Genomic DNA, 22,502 nt, shown 5'->3' with positions numbered 1-22,502 from the left:
GTAGGTACCGAGACAAACTGCAAACTTCCCATTCCGCCACCGTTCATATTAGTAGTCCCAGCCTGTCGGCTGGAGCAAACCCTAAAGACATGTAATAAATTACTTTTACACATGTACTTTTCACGCCGCATAACGAGCATCCTGTGGCAGTCAGTGCAGTGGCGGGGTACGGCTTGTTGTGAGCACGAGGAGTAGGATCAAAAAGCATCGAAAAATCTAAAGTCAGTCGCTGCCGCCGCGAAGTTGACAATGCAAATAAATTAAAGCAGTTATTGTTTCGGCCTGCGCGGCAGCACCGACAAATATCCGTGAGAGCCGTGTCGTTGCATGCGATCCCGGGCAGTGCACCACCGCCGCGGTGGTGTCTTGTGAGCCATTGTTTTCACTCGTCCCAAACCATTTATGGGTGAAAATTTGTCCAAAAGTGAATTTGCGACAATCGGAGGTCAATGATAAATAACCAGCTGATGATATTAACGAGATACGTCGGAAACGCTTGAGATTTAGTGGGATTTAGTATAATACCATCATTGGGGGTTGGGTTAATGGTATGGTGAAAATGAGTATGGGTCAATGTTTCAACAGTTTTCAACTAAGAATGCTTGTAAATAGATTGAACGTATCTGAGGGCAAGAACATTTAATTATAAGAGACCTTTTTGAACAGTTTTGATTTCCGAGCTCAAGACAGTCGTTTAAAGCGACGACCCCATTATAACTCCCTAGACCCGAGTCTGGCTCGTCTCCGGCAATACCCTAGACCTATTGCCACCCCCATTGATTGATTTAAGAATTGTTTGAAATAAACAATTTTAGGTACAATAATGACTATAGGCCATCGCATTTTCCTGGCTATCAGGAGAAGCTCTGTATCCTTTTTTGCATTTACGTTGTTCTTGTTCACGAAAATATGGGCAGAAATGATGTGATGGAAAGACAGAAACAAAAGGGGTTAATATACATGTCACGTTCTGCACGGTCAAACGGGCAACAGATTATTTAATACCCATTTTCGGGCGATATGTTTGGAAGAATTGTGACCTAACATTAGTTTCGACTGAAGTGAGAGTTTTACGACTGTACGTGGACAGAATAACTGTTTCAATTTCAGGTAGCCGTATTTGTTGGAAACAATAAAGGAACGTTTTAGAAGAATTCATTCAATGTAACTATGAGTGAATAACTATATTGAATTGTGATATTCAGCTTCTTAATTCGACACTATTCTGGCGCTAACGGATCCCTATTTTGGTTTGGTAGAAATAGGCCCGCAGTTCTGAAAAAAGCATCATTAATTAGATAACCTCTGGATTGTTGAGAAAATACTGATGCCAACCGTTCAGGGTTGTTCGGATATCTACCTATTGAGGGAGTCAAACGCAAAGGAGTCTTCTTTATCTTCAATGGCTATACATCTCAACTGGAACTTGGCCTGCTTTTCTACTTAGTATTCTATAATTCTGCTCCGTTATCAATTGAAAGTTTTTCTTTGCCTGCCATTGCATGAGTATGTATCTTGTGTGGCAAGTACACTGAATACACTATGCCCAGGGTGTCGAAAAAGTTTTTTTTTTAATCTTGCGTTTATTTAGAAGGCTCATTTGCCATTTGGCGTTACGGAGCCGGAAATATGTTTTTTTTTGTACAATTTATTTTACAATTTTTGTGATTCTTACAACTAGAGTTAGTTTGGGTAGCCGACGTACACGCGACTGACTCGAGGTTAGGGATCACGAATACAAAATAGAAATAGGAGGGGGTTTAGGGTTTTAAAATTATTGATTGCGATGTTGTTGACTTGGTGATGGTGGTTTTTGCATTGATCTGTAATGGAAGAGAAACAAAAAAAAAAGAGGAAACGAAAAGAAAAGGACACTTTTAAGGGGAAATGCTACATACAGGGGACTCACAAAGATTCAAATTCTAACATCAATCTTTTTCAAAAACAGATAGATAAGGTTCATATACTCTAAATCAAGGCCCGCCAACACTTCCCTAACGGGTTTTATTTGTTTTCTTCGGACAGTTTCAGTCAGCTCAGACCTGGTTTCACGATGTTCGACGCACCCCCACACAACGTGCTCGATATCCTGACAGTAGCCGCAGACACAGAGTTTGCTTCCAGAAAGCCCAATTCGAAACGTATGTGCTCTTAGCGAGTAGTGATTGGACATTAGTCTACACATGGTTCGAATGAAATCACGTCCCACATTCAACCCTTTGAACCATGGTATCTTCGATACCTGAGGGAGAATAGAATGCAGCCATCTACCCTACTTTTCCATTTCCGCTGCCAACTGATCAAGGTCTCTTGATGAGCTATTGCAAAAAATGCATCAAAGGCGATTTGCCGCTCGTAAATATCGCCTTCCATAGCGCCCACCTTAGCCAGGGAGTCCGCTTTCTCATTGCTCGGAATCGAGCAATGAGAAGGGACCCATGCCATGGTGATGGTATAGGAGCGTTTCGATAAAGCACTCAATGCTTTTCGTATCCCTCTTAAGAGATACGCTGAGTGCTTAATCGGCTTCATCGACCGAACAGCCTCCAGAGAACTTAGACTGTCGGTGAAGATGAAGAAGTGCTCAACAGTTGCAATATACTCCAGTGCATAGTATATAGCTGCTAGTTCAGCAATTTATACTGAACATGGCTTCTGCAATTTGTAGGAGGGGCTATGTAAATTGTTGTACACGCCGAAACTAGTGGAATCTTCAAATTTTGATCCGTCTGTAAAAAACCTTCTGTTTGCGCTGACATGCCCGTACTTGTTTGCAAATAATCAAGTATCACCATCGAACGATGGGAACCGGATATTTCATGAATCTCTTGTTTCATGGTTGTATCAAAAACTACAGCGGAACTGTGGGAATAGGAGAAATTATCACGATTGGTGTTAACCGAAGAGGGGGCTACCTCCAACGTCATGTACCGGTAGTACGTAAAATAAGTTTGAGGATTACGTTCAAGCAGCTTCTCGAAATTCTCAATGACCAATGGGTTTAGTACCTCACAACGAATGAGAAAGCGGAGTGATAATTCCGCGAAACGATCGGTAAGAGGAAGTACTCCCGCAAGTACTTCTAGACTAATCGTAGGAGTCGAGTTCATACAACCTAACGCGATGTGGAGACAGCGGTACTGAATCCGTTCAATTTTTAGCATGTGCGTCTTCGCCGCGGATTGAAAACAAAAACTACCATACTCCAAGACCGAAAGTATAGTTGTTCGATACAACCTAAGGAAATCTTCCGGGTGGGCTCCTCACCATGTACCGGTTATTGTACGCATGAAGTTAATTCTCTTTTGGCATGTTTGTGTCAGATACACAATGTGCTTCCCGAAGGTGCATTTGGAATCGAACCAGACCCTGAGGTATTTAGAAGACATACTGTGAGTGATTGTCTTACCCATGAGTTGAAGCGGGAACTTTGCCGGCTTATGCTTTTTTGAAAAGACAACCATCTCAGTTTTCTCCGGAGAGAATTCGAGACCCAGCTTTAAAGCCCAAGTAGACAAATTGTCCAAAGTATCTTGTAATGGTCCTTGCAGATCAACCGCTGTTGGCCCCGAAACGGATACAACACAATCATCTGCAAGCTGTCTTAACGAGCAATTTGGCAAAAGACATTCATCAATGTCTCTGACGTAAAAATTGTAAAGAAGGGGGCTTAAACATGAGCCCTGAGGGAGACCCATGTAGCTAATTCGTGAAGTTGCCGAGTCACCATGAGAAAAACTCATACGCTTCTCTGACAACAAATTGTACAAATAGTTGTTCAAAATTGGTGAAAGTCCACACTCGTGGAGTTTGTCGGATAAGAAATCGACGCAAACTGAATCAAAAGCCCCCTTAATGCCCAAAACTACTGAGCCCATTTGCTTTTTATGAGAGAAGGTGAGTTGAATTTCTGAAGTAAGCAACGCAAGACAGTCGTTCGTTCCTTTGCCCCTCCGGAAACCGAATTGTGTATCTGACAACAAACTATTAGGTCGAAAAAGTTTCAAACCCGAAAACATCCTAGACCGCCAATCAAACTTGCCATCACCGGATTGGAAATCATACGCTTTTGGTTGTAGGACTACTGGACACCCCAAATGTGCAAAGTTTGTCAACATTGTTTTCGTTTCATATAAATTGTTTAAATTTAGGGAAAAAAAATCTAATTTTCCGTGAATTTTAGCATTTGTTATAATTAACGTACAAAATATTGCCGAAAAGCTTTAAGATTGAAATTTAGTTAACTCAAATTTACCAAAAAGTTACTAACACAAATAAGCAAAAAATAAGAAGTAAAATAGGATAAGCGGTAAGCGAGAACTGGAAGTCGATCAATCAGAAGCAGAGTCGCTTAATTCTCGAGAATACATAGATGAGAAAGTGTGCCATGAGCTACACAAGCTCACGTAGCATCGATTTGGTGCAACGGGAGAAACTATCGTGCAAAAAATAACTGGGTGAATGTGTCTCAATGTACGTCTCGTGAGACTCATCTCATGCGCTAGGAATGTATAGATGTCCAAGCAGCACACTTGTCACAAATGAGTATTTATGACTTATATATGACCAAATTAAGTTGCATAAAAGTTGCTGCAACCAAATCAGTCAGAACTGTGCTGCTAGGATGGCGTTACTAAGGTGACGATATTATTGAATGAAAATTTCCCACTTAAGTTGTTTTACGCACCTTTGCTGTTGTTTATAAATGTTTGCCATGACAAACAACGCATGAGCTATTCGCATTGAGATGTCTCAATACGACTCACCAATGTTAATGTGAGGTACACAAGCTTCATGAGACCCGCGTGCGCCGAATTTTATGTGCGCGTAGCAATCTTTGCTCATTCTCATCCTTTTTTGTGTGCGTGCAAGATGTCTGGTCAGAAGTGAAAAGTGAGAAGTGAGACGTGAGAAGTGAGATATAAGAGCTGAGAAATGAGAAGTGAAATGCATGAAATGGAAAGTAGCAATTAATGAGATGTGAGAAATGAGACGTGAGAAATAAGATCTGGAATGAGTGAAGTGAGGCATGAGAAGAAAGAAGTGAAGTATGAGAACTGTGAGATTTAAAATGAGAATTGAGAAATAAGAAAAGAGAAGTGGATAGAGAGAATTGCGAAGTAAGAAGTTAGAAACTTTTTTTATGTCTTTTTCAAGGTGTTATAAAGTGAAGTGATTTTATTGAATAAGCTGCAAAGGAGTTGTAGTTTTGCTCGGAATTTTGGTAGAAGTCAACATGACGGTTGCGGGCACCAGAATCACTGAATACAGATCTAAAACAGTGTCTTATGGAGTACGAGGAAGTGGATCGTGTAGTCCGGGAAAAAAGTCCCACCAAACTTAGGTCTGTATCATATGTACATCGCTGGATGTATCAAACTGGAAGGGAGACGTATTCTATCAGGATTTGCGAAACAAATGTTGCATATATGTCGGTCGGAAGGTCATCGAAAAGATGCATGTCCGCAATGGAAAAAAGTTACCCAGCAAAAAGAACACACTGTACGACAGGAAGCGACGAAAAGGTCAGATGGACAACGGCATTCATACTCCGGCGTCGTTATCGGATTCGAAGCAGCAACAACCGGAAGAAAACATCGGCGAAAGAAACGGAGAGAGACGTAATTGAAGTACCTAAGGAGGATGTAGTTGTACTCGACACCGTGTCAACTTTGCGAGCAGAAATAGAATTTAAAATACCCTATAATAATAATAGAATTTAAAATACCCTATAAAATAAGTATACTTTCCATTTAAGTCCACTACGTTTTGTTATCTTTACAGATACGTCGAGATAGTCTAGTCCAGTACGTACACTGAAGGCGGCCTCACATTTGAGGTCGAAATACGTATCTGTAAAGATAACAAAACGTAGTGGAATTAAATGGAAAGTACTAAACTCGTCTTAGACAGTTGAAGACATTCCACTAAAAGGGCTAAAATATTTGTTCTCAAAATCTTATGCTTCATCATATACGATTTAGTGTTGACTAGGTTACTTCCCACTTCATCCATTTCACATTTCTCGTTTTGCTTCTCACTTCCCGTAACCCATCTTGTCGCAGTTGCTATTTGATTACCAAGACTTCATAGCCGAAACGTAGCATATATACGATCTTGTGTTGACTGGGAAGAAATTTGAAGTCGGAGATAAGAATGAATAAGTAAGGAGATCGCGGTGGAATCTTTATGCAGGCTGTATATGTTTTTCTTTGCTTGTTAGACATGAAAATCAATAACTTCTTTTTTATCCTTCTATTTCTCACGAATCGATGAGTGAGAAAACCGTATTAAGCGGTCAACTCGTTTGTGAATTACCTATATCCCGAGTAGCGCAGATGTTCCAAATCGGTTGCCACAAGTAATATGAGACTGAGTTTGGTCACAATCAAGTTGTTGCAACCAAATATCATTGAAGTGTGCTACTTGGGATTGTCATATAGGAAATGCAAGGTCATTTATAAAGAAGATGTTCCTTATAATCGAATGAACCACGACGCGAGTACTCCTCACATTATTGCAAGAAAATCAAGTTGTAATACTGTAAAACGAGAATCAAATCACAAAGCTGGCTTCTGACAGTATTTTTGTCTATATCACGGATTAGCTATCGACTGAGTTACTCAATCACAGGGATTTTTTTCTCGGCTTTGCAGTCTCTATGCAGTTAAACAACTACTTATTATCCATTTACCGACGTTTCGATTTCGACGAAGATGTAATATAACATCGAAACGTCGGTAAATGGATAATAAGTAGTTGTTTAACTACACAGAGACTCCGAAGCCGAGAAAAAAATCCCTTTGTCTATATCTGTTGTAAATATGAAGATACGTTTGTTTTGAACTCTACAAATGCGATTATTTCTTCTACTTCTTCAATAGCTCTATATTTCAACTGGAACATGGTCTGCTTTTCAACTTGATAACGTTTGCATTAAAAATACAGACTTTTTTTTCGATTGGTAATGAAAAAGCTAAAATAGATAATTCCCTTTGATAAATTTCCCATGTTCATGTTTGCCAGGCACTTTTTCACTTATTTTCTCGGCCTCCCGGCCAAACTCTTTGGTTACCTTTGAAGGTTCTTGTTGCTCAGGTCGTCGGTCGTTTGGAACCGGGCCTTCTTTTGGTGCTCTGATTGTTGTTCAATAGTGCAAGATGTTGTAGGTACCGGAACAGGCGTATCCGGCGTCCACAAAGTGCCGCATGATGTCCATTTTCGACGCGGCGGGCTACCATTTTTGAAGGCACACACTTCTGATGGAGTTGATTCACTGTTTTTGCCATTACGATGAGAGTTCGACTGTAATAACTGTCAAATTCTGTTTGCTGACTCATGGGTTACTGCCCAAGTAACAAAATTATTGCTGCTGGGTTTTATGTAAATTTTCATAAAGTTTTATTGAAGGAATAATTAAAGCCTATTGTTTTATGATGATCATATACAATGCTAACTAGGGAAGGTTTTATGGCACTCTTAAGTTATCTATAAAACTGTAATAAACCATGTTTTAAAACTAAAAATTTTGTTAGCTTAAACGTTTTATCAATTGTTTTATTATTGCTTTCAAATGCTCCATAAAACCAATTTTGGTCACCGCCATAAAACTACCAAACATGACTCGATCACTTCGCCATGTTGAATTTGGAATGCAGTGTTGCTGTATATTTTTATGTGTAAATCATGCAATAAGATACTTTGAGGCAGATATATTTTAAGTGACATGTTGTGCTGAGTTTCAGATTTAATTATGATGCTACACATTTTGCATTGAAATAAAACTAATCCTAAAAGTGACAGTTAAAAATCAATAATTTAAGGGGTCATAAACATTTTAGGTGCTTCCAATAACACCAACTAAACGGTTGTCAGAAACAAGTCGATGTGTGTCAAAAGTAATAATATTCTGCGAGAAGGGTTATTTGGATATTATTCTGCTGTTAACTTGATTTGAAACACGTACATATGAAATGCTCGGAAATATATACGCAATTGAGTTGATTGTGTCTTTTGATGAAAATGTTTCGAAGTGATGCGATGAGGAATCTATGCTATATTTATACACGAGGATTTCGAGTTTCTATGAGAAAGTAAAGAAATGAAGGGTTTTTTTCTTTTTTTACATGCACATTTCACATTATTGTAGATGATGTATATTACCTCTTTCTTCCACATACATCTAATTCCTACAAAGTACATCTAGCAAAAAATACGAATGGTAAAAATTCCATATATCCATAAAAACACTAATTTCATCGAAAGCATCCATTTTCATAGATCTGACATCGCTGCCCGCAGGAAGAAAAAGTGTTTCTCGTTTCAGCCACTAGGCTGCATGTTATCGCACCGAACGCCATCTGTTGCAGGGAAGTGCAATCATGACAAAGTTTTATAACAAGTTTAAAACGGTCATGATGTAACCACGGAGCATTATTGAGGTTATCACGAAAACTATTAAGCTATTTACCGTCAGACTTTTTTGTTTCCATAAAAAATGTCTTTCGCCATATTGGTGTAATGATGAGCTTCGATAGCCGCTATTAAAAATTCATGACTCACGATCCAATTGATTATTTATTAGTGGAATTTATTCATTTCTTTAGTATTTTCACAGTAGCACGGCTACTGCATTGCATATTATTTGAAATCGAAATATTTTGAGAATTTTGGAAAATAATTTATTTTTTTATTTCATGTAAATATTTGATATTTTCAAAGCGCGTAGATTATAAGCTACTACAATCCCAATATTCACAATAAATCCGACTGCGCATGCTATTTTATGACATTAAGTACTTAAACAATACTAAATTTTCATTATTCACAATCACACATAAAATAAGAAGCATTATTTTTCGCACATCAGTCATGGAGAACTGTTTGTTATTTATCGAAATTAAAATTAAAATTGTATACAATGTTTTATTGACGTTTTATTACTACTCTTATGGCGGTAAGCTCCAACGAGGATAATACGCAAATCTAGTATTATCCTCGATTTTGCTAAGCATCAAGCAGTATCATACTCACATTTAATCTCGGATTAAATCTTAATACGCCGATTTCGGGGTATTAAGATAATCGGAGATTTTCTGTAGGTACGCAGCCAAATCATAATTTGCTTTTACGAACACATACGCACGGCCGTGTGTGGAGCAAATGTCAAAAGAAAGAAAAAACAAAAATTCATCACCGTCGGTGTTTTTCCGAGAAACGTCGATTTTTAATTGCTTTCCGTGATTTGAAGAATCCTCTGGTTAAATCAATTTTAACAAAAAGTTCGACGCGGTAATTGCGATTATATCCCGGTGCGGTTCAATTACAGTGTGAACATAATACCATGGAGGAAATACCATCATACAATATTGGAAAATTGTCCGGCCAGATCGGCCAACTCAGCTGAAACTGCTCCCGAGTATTTGGGACAAACCCTCGAAGTGCAGGAGGCACAGCGCGCCGAATGGGTCCAGGGTAAAGAGGAAATCACCACCTCCCGGACTGTGTTGCAGTTTAAGATTCGGCATTCAAGTGAGAAACGTTATTTGAAAGGAAGGGAGGAAGGAAACAACTGACGTTAGCTAGGGCAACGGGAATGTCAAGGAAAGCAACGTTCATCAGTGTCGAGACCAATGTTATCATAAAACAGAAACAGCCATCACGACAACGGCTGGCAAGAACATATCCATCCTCGGAGGAATCACTGACCCAAAACAAATCCGAGATGAAACAATCGTTCGTTCGAAGAGTGGATTGGATCGGCCAACGCAAATGTTTGGTCGAAAGTATCCTCGCGATCGACTTCAGTGCAGAGTTGCAGTCCATTAGACAAAGTAGAAACGATGCCAATTTATCTCATTTTGAAGTACATATGATATAAAAATACTGAATTTGCCTAATTGTAATGTTTCTGTGGAACTCGTGAATAGCTTTGATTTATGGTGAATTTTAAACGTCTTCCTCGCACACGTATGCACACTGTAGAATGTATCTAATTACATATAATATAGGCACACTTCTGCCAAATGCAACCGTGATTAAGTATTGACTAAAATTTTACTGTTACCGTGAGAAAATTTTGAGAAACCCGTGTGAGCAATTTCTTCGGTAATTCTTATGAAATCATTCGCAAGCTCTAGGGAGCTCCTTTAGGAATTCCGGGAATTAACCAAGTAATTCTTCAGTATATGATCCAGGAATTCCTTCATGAACAAAATCAGAATTCCCTTCGAGAATTCTTCCAAAATGTCGGAAAGAATTCTCTTCATGAAGAATTCCTGGTAAAACTTTTGGAACGCCTGAAGGAATTCCCAGATTACCTATCCGGATACCTGGTTGGCTACAACCTAGATACACCTATTGTATTGTAGAGCTCCATAATCGTCGGTCTTGGGCGATGTTCCCCGAACGTTTAGGGTCCCCAGGTTCAAATCCACCGCGTGCAGCCAGCGTGTTCGCCGGCTTTTTCCGGTGCTCTGTTCAATATTCTTTTCGCTATTCTTTCTTCCGACATTCACACTAAGTGACCAGCCCATTGTAGTCTGCCGTATCTTATACGATTCACAATATTTTCTTCTTTGTACACTTGATACAGCTCGTGATTCATGCGCCTGAGTCATACACAGTATTTTCTTGTTTTCCACCTAGTATTGTACGCAGCACTTTCACTCGGAAATTCGAAAAGTTCTCTGGTCTGCCTCTTTTGACGTCCACGCTTCATGTCCATAAATAGCCACTGGTATAATCAGAGTTTTATACAGAGCAAATATTGTGTCCGTCTGCACGTTGCGTGACCTAAGCTGGTTACATAATACGTATAGGGCAATATTGAAGAATCCTTCCAAAAACTTCTCCAGGAATTTCTCAAAGATCTCCGCCAGGAATTTTTCCAGAAATTCCTCCGGAAATTTCTCCAGGAATTCCTTCGGTAATTCCACCAAGAACTTCGTCGGAAATTCCTCCAAGAACTCCTCCTGAAGTTCCTCCAGGAAGTCCCCCGGGAAGTCCTCCAGGAATTTCTCCGGGAAGCCAGAATTTCAACAACGATTTCTTCCGGGTATTCCACCAGGAATTCAACCAAATATTCCCCGGGAATTCCTCCAGAAATTCTACAAGGAATTCTACAGGGTATTTTCCAAGAACTCTACAGCGTATTCCACCGAGATTTCTTTCAAAAACTCCTTCGGGTGTCCCTCCGGGAATTGCTCTGGATTTGTTTTTCAGGAGATCCTCTGAGAATTTCTACAGGATTTACTCTGGGTATTCCCAGAGTTGAACTTGATGTTCAATTAATAAATACTTAAAAATAAAAATAAAAATCTTGGAATTTTTCCAAATACTCCTCCGAGAATTCCTATTAAAGCACTTCCAGGAATTCCTTCAAGAACTCTATCGGAAATTTCTTCAGGATATCCTCCAGAAATTTTTCTAGAAAATTCACTCCACAAAATCTTTTAGGAATTCCTTCAGGAATTGCTTTGAGAATTCTTCCAGGAATTCCTCCTGGGGTTTTTCAAAGACATCCTGCGAAATACTCCGGGAATTCTCCAAGAACTCCTCCGGGAATTCATACAAGAAATCCTCTAGGACTTCCTCCAAAAACTCCTCCAGGAAATCCGGAAATTACTCCAAGAGTTCCTCCGGATATTGCTCCAAATACTCCGGGTGTTTCTCGAAGAACTCATTTGGGAAATAATTCCTTCTGGAGTTCCTTCGGACATTCCTCCAGGATTTCCTAGGGAGATTCCTTCAAGAATTCACACAGGGAAATTCTCCAGAAATTCCAGCGGGAATTCTTTTAGAAATTCCACAGAAAATTTTCCAGGAATTACACCGAGAATTCCTCCAGGTATTCCATCGTGAACTCCTTCAGGAACTCCACAGGAAAATCCTCCAGGAAATTCATCGAGAACTAATCTAGGAATTCAACCTAATTGCCGGAGTTGAACTTGATATTCAATTAAAAAACACTTTATGTAGGTAACCAAATATCTAGTACCTAATTTCTCAAAATACTCTGGGAACAGAGATTTTCCCAAGAACACTTCCAAGAATTCCTCCAAGAACTTCTTTTGGAATTCTTACTGGATATCCTTCGAGAATTCCTCCAGGAATCGTGAATTCTTCCCGGCATTTTTCTATGAGTTCCTCAGGGAATTCCTCCAACAATTCCGCCAGGACAAAAGTTCCTCCAAGAGTTCCTCCAAAATTTCCTCCAGGAGCTCCTCGGGGAGTTCCTCCAGGAGCTCCTCGGGGAGTTCCTCCAGGAGCTCCTCGGGGAGTTCCTCCTGGATTACATCCGGGAGTTCTTCCAAAAGTTCCTCCTCTGGAGGAACTCCTGAAGGAACTCCCGGAGGAACTCCTGGGAGAACTCCTGGAGAAACTCCTGGAGGAACTCCCGGAGGTTCTTTTAGGAGTTCCTCAGGGAGTTCTTTCAAAAGTTCCTGCGGCAGTTTCCTCGAGAGTTCTTCCGGGAGTTCCTCCAGGAGTTCCTCTGGAAGTTCTCCCGGATTTCCTACGGGATTACTTCCAAGAGTTCCTCCGAGAGTTTCTCCAGGAGTTCCTCCTAGAGTTTCTCCAAGAATTCCTCCAGGAGTTCTTCCAGGAGTTCTTCCGGGAGTTCCTCAGAGTTTCTCCAGGAATTCCTCCGGGAGTTTCTCCAAGAGTTCCTCTAAAAGCTCCTCCGGGAAAACATCCGGGATTACTTCCGGGAGTTCTTCCAGGAGTTCCTCCGACAGTTCCACCGGGAGTTGCTCTACGAGTTCTCTAGGAGGATCTCCTAGGAGAAACTCCTGGAGTAACTCCTGGAGACACTCCCGGAAGAGCTCCAGGAAAAACTCCCGGAAGAGCTCCTGGAGAAACTCCCGAAGGAACTCCTGGAGCAACTCCCAGAGGAACTCCTGCAGAAACTCCCGAAAGAACTCTTGGAGAAACTCTCGGATGAACTCCTGGAGGAACTCCCGGAGAAACTCCTGGAGAAACACCCGGAGGAACTCTTGGAGAAACTCCTGAAGTATCTTTCGGAGAAACTCTCGAAGGATCTCCTGGAGGAACTCTCGAAGAAACTCCCGGAGGTAGTCTTAGAGACGCTTTCGGAAAAACTCCTGGAGAATCTCCCGCAGAAACTCCTAGAGAAACACCCGGAGGAACTCCTTTAGGAATTTTCGGAGTTCCTCCGAGAGTTTCTCCAGGAGTTCCTCCGGAAGTTCCTTCGATAGATCCTCCGGGAGTTCCTTCAGGAGTTCTTCCGGGAGTTCCTCCGGGAGTTCCTCCTCCAGGAGTTCCTCCGGGAGTTCCTCCTCCAGGAGTTCCTCCGGGAGTTCCTCCTCCAGGAGTTCCTCCGGGAGTTCCTCCTCCAGGAGTTCCTCCGGGAGTTCCTCCTCCAGGAGTTCCTCCGGGAGTTCCTCCGGGAGTTCCTCCTCCAGGAGTTCCTCCGGGAGTTCCTCCTCCAGGAGTTCCTCCGGGAGTTCCTCCTCCAGGAGTTCCTCCTCCAGGAGTTCCTCCGGGAGTTCCTCCTCCAGGAGTTCCTCCGGGAGTTCCTCCTCCAGGAGTTCCTCCGGGAGTTCCTCCTCCAGGAGTTCCTCCGGGAGTTCCTCCTCCAGGAGTTCCTCCGGGAGTTCCTCCTCCAGGAGTTCCTCCGGGAGTTCCTCCTCCAGGAGTTCCTCCGGGAGTTCCTCCTCCAGGAGTTCCTCCGGGAGTTCCTCCTCCAGGAGTTCCTCCGGGAGTTCCTCCGGGAGTTCCTCCTCCAGGAGTTCTTCCGGGAGTTTTCCGATATTTCCTCCGAAGTTCCTCAGGCAGTTTTCGAGGATTTCCTCAGGGAGTTCCTCCAGGAGTTCCTCTGAAAGTTAATCCAGAACTTCTTCCGGAAGTTTCTCCAGGTGTTCTTCCGGAAGGAACTCCAGGAGGAACTGCCGGAGGAATTTTTGGAAGAATTCCCGCAGGAACTCCTAGAAGAACTCTCGAAGGTACTCCTGGAGGAACTCTCCGAAGAGCTCCTGGAGGAACTACCTTGAGGAACTCCTGGAAGAACTCCCGGTGGAACTCTCGGAGGAAATCCTCGAAAACTGCTTTAAAAAATATCGGAAGTACTCCCGGAAGAACTTCTGGAGGAACTGGATGATTTTCATTCCTGGATGAATTGGATTTGATTGGATTGGATTTGAACAGGATTTGAATTGGATTTGGTATATCAATTAGATTTTTATAGGATTTTGATAAGATATAGAGTGGATACAGATTTGATTTATTTGGATTTGGATAGGATTGGAAATTATATTGAAACAATAAATTGACTGGATTAGATGCGGATTGGACTTGGATTGAAATTATTGCCTATCATAAAAATAAAATGCAGGATTTCCCGGACTTAAGTACCGCAAGAGTTTGCTCTATAAAAATCCCCCGTGCGATGTCTGGTTAAACAACCTAAATAATAACCGAAGAATTTCGGATTTATTTGAAAAAACACTTTTGCGAATATCCGGAGCTTCTGAAAAAAAAAACCCCAATGAAAAACATGGAGGAATCGTCCATCTCTAGCGGGATCACCAAAGCAATTTCTAGAGGAATTCTTCAATGAATTGCTGTTATCCTCGCAGGAAAAAATCCGATAAACGATGACCGAAGGATTCCCTGAGACGGAAGAATAACTGATTAGAACTGTTTTTCTAAGCGATTGATTTATTATTTATTTAATTTTCTGGGATCATAGCTGTGAATAACACTTTGCAATAATTTTGTTGCGAATGTTGCGATTACCGATCCACGGGTGATGTTCCTTCGCGCGCTGCTTGGCCACATACTCCACATCAACCGTCAACCTTAAATCGATTGTAATTAAAGTTATTCATCGTTCTACATTACAGGTGCCAATATTAATACCTTTTTCATGCAAAATATCCTGATCCGCTGCATTATCCTGTCAGACGCGATTCATGAGACTGTTTTTGTTGATTTCCGTCATTCGGATCGAGGACAATCTCTTCAACTTCAGCTGCTCCAAAAACTTGATAAATTAGGACAGCCTAGTCCGCTAACCGCCTTCTGTACCGCGTCCTTCGTAGACGATTAATTTCAGTGGTATCATTGCTGGATCGTTTGGCAAGTGTATCCTTGACCCTTTTCCACCGCTGGCCGTTCATTGAACTGGAATGTGATCCCGGATCGCTCTTGGCAAATACTGTCCAGCCTCCACGATTTTCATTCTTTTCATTTCACAGATTGAACGAAACTCGCAACATAAACAAAATAGAATTATTGTTGATTCTGTATAATTCTATCATTCTCACACGCACAATCTCTCACTACACTGCAGAGTAGAAAGTGGCTGCGTGCTTAATATGAGTTTGGTGCTTACTCCCAGGTGCTTACTAGGGATCCTACATTCAGAGTAGGGATCCTATATTAAGAGATGTGCGAATACTTTTCCAGACGATTTAGCAACGCTGTTACTTTCGTAAACAAACACTGCCAGCACTTGCCGCAGTGAAAAATGTTTAGGCTTGCACATGACTTTACATTCGAAGACACTTTTTGATTATTTTGTCTATCCTCTAGCAGTGCATTTTTGCTAAAACTAAAGAGCAATACGAATGAACACGATATAAAACATCAACTAGACTACTTTTACATACGAAAGCAAAACAAATTGTTTATTCAATAAAACTTTTCATAAAATCTATTTCACCAAAATCGCAATACCTTTCGATCTGCAACAATAACGATGTTCATTTGGCTCAGATTTTGACAGTTCTCAATGCTCGATTGGCTCAAGATGGCCGCTTTCGCATATCTCTGAATGTAGGATCCCTAATTCTAATATAGGATCCCTAGTGCTTACCAAATAGGGTATTAAATTTAATCTCGGATTTATTTTAATCAGTATTAAAACTAGTATTATCCTCGTTGGAGCTTACCGCCATTAATATGGTTTTAATAACTTCTTCTAGAGTGGTCCATTTAGCCAGAAGGCTATCTTAAAGATGTTTTGAAGAGGTTTCGGTGGAGCTGTTAGTTTTATTCGCAATTGGTCATGAAAACCTCTTATGGAGCGTTATAAATCTTAAAATGTTACTTGGGTGTGATTGATGCTGCATGGGTACTACCATTGGGTAGTAGGGTTATATGAAAAAATGTGTGGAGAAACATCGAAAAATAGTAATTTGGGGCTAGTTGGTAATACCTACTACTCATTCAGTTAATGCAGAATTAATCAAAAACATAAAGAAAATTGAAAAAAGTTTTTTATACTAATTTGAGCCACCCTACAGAACAAGATACAACTGAGTCGAAGTCTTCAAGTAAAATTAGTAGTGATTCGGTTTTTTTTAAATCTCTAATATTTTTTTTAATTATGAAGATTCTGCTCCAAAATAGAATAAAAATAATGTAAGAATATTATTTTATAGTTAAGATATGAGACATATACATAGCGATGCCTATTTTTGTCTGATTTATATATTTAAAAAACAAAATAATGTTCCCCATACACAAGACACATACGGGACGTTTCGTTGGACACTTTTAAGTGCTGCACAAATAGTGAAAAGTCACATTATTTTACTGCCCATATGTTGATGAAAAATAGTTGCCGTCCATTTGATGAGATCCAACATAAAAATTTTATTGGAATAATTTTCAAACCACATAGTTAAAATCAGGCACCAGTCGATAACCCACAAACCGTGTCGTTGAAACAAACCGTGCCCACACCTCAACAACATGCGTCCATTGATTCGATTCAATAACTTGTGGTTTTAGCGGTTGCAGCGCAACACTGACCATCTACGGCCCGTTGTTGCAGTCTTATTTGCATGCGTGCCAAAGTTTTCCGAAGCCAATTCCGGACAAATGTTCATCCCACTTTTTTATGCTCGACTTTCGTACCGTGGTTTGCTGTGGACCGTGCACGCGTAAGATAATTGAGGGTTGTGGTATCTATTTTCAACCGGGGTCTCATTGTCGTTACAACGATTGAAAGCAACATTATTTCGCTAGAAATAAACCAATCCGAATGTTGACGGGAAGTGCTTATTGAAAAAGAGTTTGGATTTTTAGATTAATGAGCCAAACTTGGGAGCTGAATTCCGGGCATGAATACATGTTGTATTCCCCAACATCGTTTGTTTTCCAAAAGTGCAGGTAAAAAACGCCTCGCCAACTCAGGTCTCAGGTGAAATATGTATTCAGATGTCAAATGAGGCGGTTTCAACTGCGAGAAGCAAAGTGAGAATAAGCAATAAATATTTGCTTATTGATTCTTCCACTGCAGCTGTTGTGGACGTCGATTCTCTGCATGGCATCTTTTTCGGGCACAGACAGGCGGGAGTTGAGTTACCACAAAAAAAAACGGAGGCGGACGATGCCTTCGATTTTTCTTGTGAGCATGCCGCAATCCGCCGTTTAGTTGATCGGTTTTCACGAGCAAATGAGTTTATGATGTGGGAGTGGAAGTGAAAAAATGGAAGATAGCAGCAATTGTTTTCTGATACATATTCCGTGTTCCGCTTGTGCACATATTTGTTAAGTAAACAAATAAGTTAACCTCACCGCAAAACAAGCCCAAGGTTCACGTTTTAGTACAAACTAGAACGTTTTCGAGACGACAAGGAGAACTTTTTTGTTTGCGTTACATCCTTATTGGAATATTGCCGCCTCATTAGGCATTTTACCAGTTATTAACTGCAAGGTAGCTGGTTGGGTGAACTACCACGAGGGAAAGTCAAATGATTTTACGCCTAATAACCTAAAGCTGTTCTTGGATTTAATTAAATTTGCTGTTGGTGATGACGAGGTATATAAATCGTGTAACTTCATCAATGGTATCAATGGAAGGAATTTCTCGCGAGGAGCTCACTACACAAACGAAAAAAAAGCATGCCGAATCAAACATAATAGACATCATCTAACGCTAATGGTGTGTGAAATTTGAGCATACTCAGCGACAGATGAATGTGCAGTCAGATAACTACTTACCAGTAATAAGTTCTGCATAATGCATCATTTCACACTTCGCTGTTCACCAGAAGTGCAGTCGCCGCGCTCACACCGGTAGCAGAAACAGATTGGATGTTTTTGTTCCATCCCTGGATGGTTTTACCCTCTTTATGATTGAGAGCCATTCTTAAAGCTGTTGTGTGCTAGAAAAACCGCCGGGTGTCACGAATAACTCATAATTCATTGTTTGTTATACGGTTTGGTGCTCGCTTTTTTGCATATTAATTGATTTGAGCAATCAACTTACTTTTACAAGTGCGAGGATAATTACGTAGCTGGTTGAACTACATCAACTCAATTAACTGACAATGTGTCGTTCTTCACATTCCACTAGGTCAATGCTTTTCTAAATCCGACACAAAATTAATACTTTGAGAAAATGCTATTTTGTGACACTCCTCGGAATGCCTTAATAACTGTTATTACACACAAAAATTCTGTGGAAACGGTCAAGCATGCGACACTTATGTAACACCGGCTATCGCTGGAGCAGCAGAGCCGGTACAATTCGCCTGCTGCTTCCAACACCAACACCAACGCATCGAAAGCTTCTCGTGAAGCCGGTCCTGGAAAACTATCGCGCTAGAATTTTCCTTTGCAATAATTTATATTGTTGTTTTCGTTCGCTGCCATACGGAGAGCTTGCCGTGTTTGTGCCCACACGATAGAGAGTGGGTGGCAATTTTTATTTCCCAACTTGGTTTTCACCCCACTTTGCATCATCGGTAAGGAACAACCTTATCACGTTGATCGATCGAAACGCGTGCTGAAAGTGGGAGTCCTTCTCCGTGAACGAACCTTTGCCCGATGGAATCAGCAGGGTTGCGATGAATATATGCGCTTCGATCCGTCTAGACTGTTTGCTCATTATGGAAGCGACGATTGCTTTCTTGAGAGAGTTTATATTTTCCATAAAGATAACACCTTTCGCCGTACTATGGCGCGGTGAATAACAATTACCACAAGGATAGTTTTTTCTTCGAATAGGATTTGAATTGTTTTTATATAAAAAGAAGAATGAAACTTTTTTTTAAATTACTCGACCAACATTTTTTATTGCTTTATATAAACAAGCCTGCTCAACAAATTATAATTTCTTAAGCATGAGGTGAACCGGTCAAGGGCCGAAAACCTCATTAATAAAGACAATAAAAAAAATAAAAAATTTCTTAAGCGTCACGAAGATAGGAATAATAATAAGTTTCATAATTCGAGAGAGGTTTATATTTCTATTGTAATCCTAGTGGAATAAAATTATCTGATTGTTTTGAACTGAATTTCTAATATTTTTCATGACGTCTTCTTTGATATTTTTCAAGATTAAAAAAAAGTTCACTTGAAGTCATTATTTTAGTTTAATTGGTGAAATTGTCCTATTTGCCCTTACTACATTCTAACAATAATAAAACTGTTCATATGTCTTCAAATCTCCATTTTTTTAGCATCTTCCTAAACTAGGCGTCTATCGGAAACCCTCTACCTTTTCGAATATTCCCAAAGAGTTTGCCCACACAGACTTCGATTGTTGGATAATACGTTGCTTTCGCAATTATTTCCATAACATTATCAGTAGAGTGGTAGAATAGATAGTGTCGAAATCACCAATTGCTGTGTGATATATCGTATTAGTTGCAATGCCAAATATTTTTTTTATTTTTCACGAAATATTATTGAATTGATTCTAACAGATTTTTTAAAGCGGGCAATCCAATGGACTGAAATTGTGATTTATTTGCATTCGAAAAATATGAACACAAGTTCAACCCCTCAAATGCTTCCATCGACCTGTCTTTTCCAAACAATTTATGAACCCCTTATACATTTCCTTTCATTCGTTTTGATCCAGACACGTATAAAAATGAAAAGCAACTCTGTCTTGCAAATATTTTTCTTTGAAAACAGATAAAAAATACCCTCATTCTACTAGCCCTGACACAGCATTTTGTGTCCTCGCACTTGAGCCACTTCCTTACTCCACGAAATCTCGAACGTTCACTCCCACCCCATCGAATCGAAGAAATTCCAAGATTCACCGTTACCCACAAAATCCTTCCCAGAAGAGCGCCACTTGAGTAAATGGTCTCACTCCCTTGAAGAGGGTTTCCGTGAATTGAAAATCTCCACCAGAGGGGAGTAAATCACACAGGTCACATTCCTCTAACGGTTTCCGATTTTCCGAGGGTGTCTCGGTCTCTTGAGGATGAAAATTGAAATGGATATCCCAGCGGCGATGTGATGCGTTGCGAGATGCTCCCTTCCGCCTTTGTAATTTCTCACGCTTGGTGTGGATTCAATTAGCGGGCTGTTCCGGGTGTTTTGTCTTGTGCAGCGAATGCGTGGGGGTTGAAAACTTTCCCTTTCTGTGATTGACATCTCTCAAGTGGCTCACGGCTGCCGGCTGCCGCATCATCAGTCAGCAGTGAAGATATTGTTAAGTCGATGGCGAAATTTATGAGATCCATAAAGCGGGACCGATCAGTCGTAAAGATAAGGCTAGGGCGCTTCTTGAGCTACCAACGTTGAAAGCGATCTTCAAAAATTTGGATTATGTTACGAGGATATCCATAAAATCTGGGCCATAATTATTATAATCGTGTTTTAACAAAGCTCCGCCTTGAGGTGTTCGATGAGTTTACGAGCTTATTGGAGGCGTTTTACACATGAAAGAAACACGCGCCACATTGTAGTCTATGTCTTCAATGCTTTGAACTGCAGCGGCGGACACACTTCGTCACTAGATTAATTTATAGCGGCATCAATCGAAACACGTTTCGAATATGCGAATCTGCTTTGCACAGGAAGCGAGAAAATAGGTATTGGACCGTTTATTGGTTTTGAATGAAATGCGTCGCATCGCGACGTACGAAATACATATAGAAACGACCATTGCATACTTTAGATGCTCGGAGAAGAGTCAGAAACCAACACAAACAAGTACCAACGGCCTTCAGTGTGTAGTCCGAAGAATGATAAATCTTGTGACAGAATTTAGGGGAACTGCTCCTGGATTTCATCTCATGGCTCCGATGTTCATCCCATCAAAAACAAAGCAATGAAAAGGTATTTGGTTTATTTCTTATTTTCGTGATTTTTTTCAGCAGTGAGCACACATGTTGACAAAAGGGAGTGACGAAATTGGTGCCGTTTTTCTTTGTTTCGCGATGAGATGAATATGTGATCAGTGAGATGGAGATCGGAACAGTTCCCCTAGAATGGACAAGTTTTGCTCTTATAACTTGCGTGTTTTACTCTGAATGGTTGGATATGGAAGACAAAGTTAATAAGATGTCATAAATTTCCATTGTACGCTTTAAAGGCATAGCAATGTTAGTTTTTCCTATACATGACTAACGATTTGAAAGAAAATAGTTTCAATTTTGAGCTTTGTTATTTTCCATTACTGATAGGGATACAATAATTTGTTGAAATTCGCAATAACTGTTCAAATAAGGTTTTGATCTATGTAGCTCTAGTTCTTCATTACAATTTTCTTCTTTGTTGGCCATATATCTTCCATTAAGGAATGCCCCCTCCGGTACTCAGGGCGCTGGCATATTGATAGTTTTTATCTGCAAGGACAAGTTTTTAGGACATATTACCGCAAGTTTTTTACTGCAAGTTTTTAGGACATATTACCATTTGTACATTTGTGTATCATCTGGCTAAAAGGATGTCCATCCAGGGAAGTCGGAAAACTAGTATCAACCTGCATAATTTTCTAGACCTAATTCAGCAAGGCTTTGCTTCGTAGCCGTGAATCTTGCCGCTAGGCTATACTAAAGGTTTAGGTTTAGTATAGAGATTGGAACACTGGAGGAATCTGTTTCTATTTCTTCTGCTTACAAAGCAGAAACGACAATCGTGACATTATTTTTGAACGACCCCTTATCTATCTATCTATCTATCTGGTTTATCTTCTAAGTTCTATTAAATAGATAACACTAAATGTGTGTGTGCTTGTATGTATATTTGAATGTATGTTTGAATGTATGTTTGTAGGGTAAAACCGGTATAATGTGCCCCCTTGCGAAAACGCTCCCTTTAATTTCTAGCTAACTATAACTTAGGGTAAAAAATAGTTGGTAACTTTAAATTTTTGCAAGACCACCATACTTTGTGAATGTATTTTTGTATTTTATATTACAGTATTTTTGTATTACATAATGAAAATAATAACAAACTCCAAAAGTTTAAGATTTGGTGCAACTTTCCATGTTTGATTGCTCAGCATTATAGAGCAACGCTGCTACACTGTTCGCAAAGCTTGCACTGTAGCACTTAGTTGGGCAACAAAATAACTTTTCTCAGTGGTTAATATGACATAACTGCTTCCATTTTCAAAAATGTTAGGTTTTACGAAAACATATTTCACTTGTCAAAACGCCCCATTGTAGGCAGAACAATTTGCCCTTACCCAGTGGACACAAGCGCTGCGAGCTCAGCAGCAGTTTCTTCCAAATTATGCATATGGAAACAATTGAAATGTAATTCAAACCTGCTTAAATGGA

The 22,502-nt window shown here is 40.2% G+C and overlaps 1 protein-coding gene and 1 pseudogene across 4 annotated transcripts in view; one reads left to right on the top strand and one right to left on the bottom strand.

Annotated features, from left to right (window-relative positions):
* The window catches only part of LOC134226306 (protein kinase C-binding protein NELL2-like), a 383,009-nt gene that overhangs the window by 115,165 nt on the left and 245,342 nt on the right, over positions 1 to 22,502 (bottom strand). The gene's annotated exons all lie outside the window — the stretch shown is intronic.
* LOC134223452 (uncharacterized) lies at positions 9,189 to 10,030 on the top strand (annotated as a pseudogene).

The sequence above is a fragment of the Armigeres subalbatus genome, chromosome 3, assembly GCF_024139115.2.
Source record: "Armigeres subalbatus isolate Guangzhou_Male chromosome 3, GZ_Asu_2, whole genome shotgun sequence".
NCBI lineage: Eukaryota > Metazoa > Arthropoda > Insecta > Diptera > Culicidae > Armigeres > Armigeres subalbatus.
The sequence above is the reverse complement of the archived record's forward strand: the minus strand, read 5'-3'. Positions and strand labels throughout refer to the sequence as shown.